Source organism: Zeus faber (genome assembly GCF_960531495.2).
Source record: "Zeus faber genome assembly, chromosome: 4".
NCBI lineage: Eukaryota > Metazoa > Chordata > Actinopteri > Zeiformes > Zeidae > Zeus > Zeus faber.
In genome coordinates, this window is record NC_137191.1 from 11,472,565 (window position 1) to 11,477,875 (window position 5,311).

Consider the following 5,311-nt stretch of genomic DNA (forward strand, 5'->3'; position numbering starts at 1 on the left):
TCTGTTTGCTCTGCACGCTGGTACAGTGTTTAGGAGGAGGAGGAGGAGGAAGAGGGTCATTGTCATTTCCTGGTACCGGGTGGGATGAACATGGAATCGCCCATTCGGGACCAAGCACCTTTGGAGAAACTTGGCACAGCGATAGAGGACTGTATCTCCCGTCCACTGTGTGTGACTCCATCACCTTTCCGCCACCGTCAGGCACAAGATGTCGATCTTCAGAGAAGCGTGTCCCGTGACCCGTTTGACCCACAGTCACAAAACCCGTGGAGCCTTCCAGTGGATTTTTGCCAAGGGCTGTTTAGAAATCATCACTGCTTCTCTCTGCTTCTCTTTTCCCTTCAGCCGCCTGAGGCTTGAAGAGCCTCGCTCTTTTCTAACAAGCAGCGTAGGAGCTCACAGGAAATACTTTATTTATTCCAGGAAATGGAATAAAAAACTTTTCTGAACCTCCTTGTACAGGCTTGTACTAACTAAGTATTTCACCAGAGCTAAACCACCCATCCATATCAATGAACGCCATGCTGAATTAGTGATAGACTCTGGGCTCATCCTTCTAGAATGCTGTTTAGAGACCACATCCTGCCAATTTCACATCTTTCTTTCCCCTTTACTCCAAACGGATGATGGGGATGCACCATGGCGCCGTGTAACCATGCCAACCAGTTATTAACAAACATCAAAGTGAACATCACGATTTTTGAACTTGGAAATTAGGTATTGCAGCAGGGAATGCCATAGAAAAAATTTAAAAAGCTCAAAAGTGCAAAAAAATAAAAGATATTTGAATACTTTTCCCAAACCTCATTCACCAAAATGACTTAAACATCATTCACCGTACAACTGTTCTAACAACTGCAGGGACAAGGAATCCCTATGATAATTTTTTCCTAAATCAACCTGTTGCTTCTGCATGTGCTCAGTAAACAGAAATTCTGTTATTCCTCTTGTTGGAGATGGAGATGGAGATGGACAGGTGAAGATCCCAGTGTGCGTTCCTACAAAGAGATACCGGTGCTCATCTAAGAGAGAATCTAATCGTCCGACAGTCAACTCGCTGGCAGCTTGGGAAACATGTTTGATGACATCTGACGGCTTCGCCTGCTGAGCAGCGTGACTTCTGGGAGCAGGCGGAGTGTTTGCAGATTGTCAAACTCAGCTCATTTCAAAGGAGAGATTTAACATTTACATGAAGGTTGTGTGTGTGTGTGTGTGTGTGTGTGTGTGTGTGTGTGTGTGTGTGTGTGTGTGTGTGTGTGTGTGTGTGTGTGTGTGTGTGTGTGTGTGTGTGTGTGTGAGTGTGTGTGTGAGTGTGTGTGTGTGTGTGTGCGTGTGTGTGTGTGGGTGGGTGGGTGTCCGTAATAGGGTCATAATAAATCAATTAAAGTTATCTGGTTCAGCTTCATGTGTCCCTTTTTACTTTCCTGGTAAAGTCTTTGTTGTGACAATAACAAATAAATCCAAATTGCTGAAAAAGAAGCCGTTTTCGCCAAGCCTGGTCACAGAATTCCACACTGAGAGAGAGAGAGAGAGAGAAAGAGAGAGAGAGAGAGACTTTGACTTATGATGTCCTTTATTGGAGCATTTCTCTTAAACATTTCCCTCTGTCACACACACACACACACACACACACACACACACACACACACACACACACACACACACAATAAACAAAATTTACATGAATACCAAGACAGAACAACATTTTCAGAAACAGCGTTTCAACCCCTAAATGCATACAATCAATTCCTCTTCATCAGCAAGACATAAAGCCCGATTTAGACACCAAACATTTCTAAAGCCTTCATTATGATGATGAGCTGCTAGTTGGCACATTCTGTCCTAAGGCACACAGAGACCATACCTCTAAACATTAGCCACGGGTTTGTAGACCATGGCCAGGTGTATCATTTAGCCTGAGCAAACAAGAATTCAAGCAGAGTTGATTTCACTTTTTACTGCAAGAGTACAAAGGCCCCAAAATATAAAGCCCCTATGGATCTATTCTTGCCAAGAATGTGTTTGTTGCCAGAGCCTCCTGTCGGATTCTCCGCTGTATGTCCCCAGTTCATTTTTTACAGTGGAGGCTTGTAAAAGCACTCTCCACCTAAAACCTGCCATACTCTCCCCCACTAACACTTCCTGCCATTGACGCTCCTTAACACTCAGAAGATCTCTGACGTGTTTCACTGTTAGTTCCGCCATGTAAAAGCCCTTCCCCACGATGTTCTCAAGGCTACCCAGGCCTGGAGTAGTAACAGTCAGCAGCTTCCCACTCTGTTCATTTCAACCGTCTGTTATAATGGAGAAAAAGATGGAAAAACTGGTAAATTCTCCTCCCTGCGTTGGTTGAAAAAGACCACCGCTTCTTCAGAGAGAGCGCATATGACCTCTCCTTTAAATATCTCCATCATCCTCACAGAAAATATGCCCGTCTGTTGGGCTAACTCCTGGGTGGTCTTCCAACAAGCAGCTCCATCCTGCCGCGTGTGTCCAAGTTTTGAAAATCCCACTCCCCACCATCTGCTTCCTTATTGTTGCAGAGTGCAGAGATTGCAATGGAATAAGTGGGTTATAAAAAAAATGGTCTCCTCCCATATCCATGGCACGGGCTCCATGCCTCCTTCTCTTAGTGTCTTTAGTAACCTCCATGTTTTCAACATGGAGGTTTATTCCTCCATGTTTTCAACATGGAGGAATAAAAAGGTGAATGTCCCGTGAGGTTGTGACCCTATATTTCATCCTTTCAGCAGGCAGAAAAGGCTGATCCCAGCCCACCTGCTCTTCTTCGTAGCGTTCTTGCTGAGACTCTCCAGCAGGAACACATTCTGAGCAGTCTGAAAGCAGCTGTCCTGCTCTCAAGATCCACCAGCCCCTGTCCTCCTTCCTGTAAAGGCAGATATAGTACTGCTGCTTTTACCCAGCGGTCAGCACTGGGTAAAAGCAGACCGAAAAAAAACCTGGATTCCAGTTTCCAGATTCCGTCCCAGTTCTTCCTGACCCAACCCTTTGAGCCTATATCCTGCACAGTCCAAAAAGCTTAAGCCCCTCTCTACACCACCGTAACCCACCTGGTAACTGAGGCACTTCCTCCCTCCACCATGAACCACAAAGTAAAAGCCTCGCTCTTAGCCCAGTTCACTTTAGCTGAGGCAGCTCTTTCATAAATTGTTACGCTGTTTCGCTAATTCCTGTATATCCTTTTATTTATATCTCTGACCATTACTGAAAGGTCATCTGCATATGCAGAAGGTTTAACCGAGCTACCGAATTTGAACCCTTCTGGACTTACTCCCTGCAGCTCATCCCGTAACAGTGCCAGGAGAGGCTGATAGAGTGTAGAGCTGTCCCGAAAGAGGACTTCCTTGTCTCATGCCGCGCCCAATGCTTACTTGCCTGCTACTGTACGTCCCCCGCCCACCTTGACTAGACATGAGGCTCCAGTGTATAGCAACCTGACCCCAGCAATACATCTACAATCTTCCCCACGGATAAATGCAGATAATATTTAAAAAATGTACACAAGGTCCTCTCTCTTCTTGATCCAGTTAAATTATTCCAATGTTTACTTCAGTAAATACAAGCAAGATCCATCAATTCACAGAGTAGATGCATGTTATCAAATATTGAGCGTCCTTGTATACAGTATGTTTGCTTCTTTTGAATGATTGACCCCAGACAGCTCTTAAGCCTATTTGCTCGGCTTTTAGAGAAGATCTTAAAATGAACACATAATAAAGCAAACGCAAAGTCCACCGGCAGTTCACCCACCCCTGGAGCTTTTCCTGAAAGCATCTGGAAAACCGCTTTACTCAGCTCATTGAAGGTAACGGGAGAGTCCAAATCCGTCCTTTCTGCACGAGAGGATTTTGGCGGGTCCTTAAGCAAAGTGTCCATACAAAGAGTACATATGAAGTCAAGCAAGTCAGCAGAAAACAAATTCTCACAAAATTTAGCTGCTTCTCCCCTCAGCTCCTTCACCACACATGTTAAAGTTCCATTATGCAATCCCAAACAGTGCATTTGTTTGGTTTCACACCACTTTTTCTCCAGCCCCAAAGAAAGAAAGAGCTTGGAGCATCCATCTCTCTCAGCGTAGAAAAAAACGGACATAACGAGCGCTCCCTAACTCGCTCGCGTCGGTACAGCGCGTTCCCAAACCTCTCCGGAGCGCAGAGATGTCTCGATCTGTTCCCGCGTTATTAGCACCCGTCATATCATTTTCAAATTCCTCAATGCTGTCCGGCAACTGCTCCAACGCCCCTCCTCGGTTCGGCTATGGAAAAAAGCATCGCTGAACAGAATCCCGACGGTGACCCGGGGATCCCTTCCATCTGACCCAGAACTCCTCAAAACTCAAGCAGAACTTGGCATCTTGCAGGAGCTTTGCATTGAACTTCCGATAAGCAGATCTCTGCGGCGATGACCCAACAGACAGATGGTCAATTACAACGTGGTGCTCAGAGAAACTAACGGGTGAAACTGTGGATTTAACCAGCCTGTTGCAGTGGGATCCCTGCGTCCCCCCGCCCTGCTAATACTTTAAACCATGTGTATTGTTTTGTGTTTGTGATTTTTAATCCTCCGTGTATCAACTAAATTGGCACTGTTGACAATATCTCTCCGTATCCCTGCAGCTCCTATGCGGGGGTCTTCTCCTTCTGTCAAAAAGTGGATTGATAGTACAGTTCCAATCCCCGCCGAGGATCAAGATCTCATCTTGACTGACCGGGAAAATCTCCTGTCTAAGCTTCCCAAACAATAAAGCCCTTTCATGTCCTGTATTTGGTGCATAGATGTGAATAAAGACAACGTCCCCACCTGTAATTTTAGCCCTTACAACTAACAATCTACCTTCACTCACTTCATCTTTTGAACCAATATTTACATCCAACCCTGGTGAAAACAAAATAGCCACCCTTGCACTAAAAATGGTGCCATGGCTCGACAGCCGGGCTCCCTTCCACCATATTTTCCAATCCACCTCATTCTCCACATTACTACCTGTTTCCTGTACAAACAGGACATTTATATTTTCATTTTTTTATGAATTTTTGGAGCACAGCTCTTTTTCCCCTGGTCTCTGCCGACATTAATATTAAGTGTGCCCATTCTTAAGATATCCATAATTAAAGACAAAGGGAGAGACAAGGTAAGAACAGAACCCAGAAACCAAAACATCAAAAACGTTTTCGTAAATACACCCATTCAGTGACGGACTGGGTTAAAAAAAAAATTAGCCCTGGCATTTGCAACGGAGAGGCCCTTATTTTCAAACCCAATACCAACCCCAACCAAATGTTTACATAAA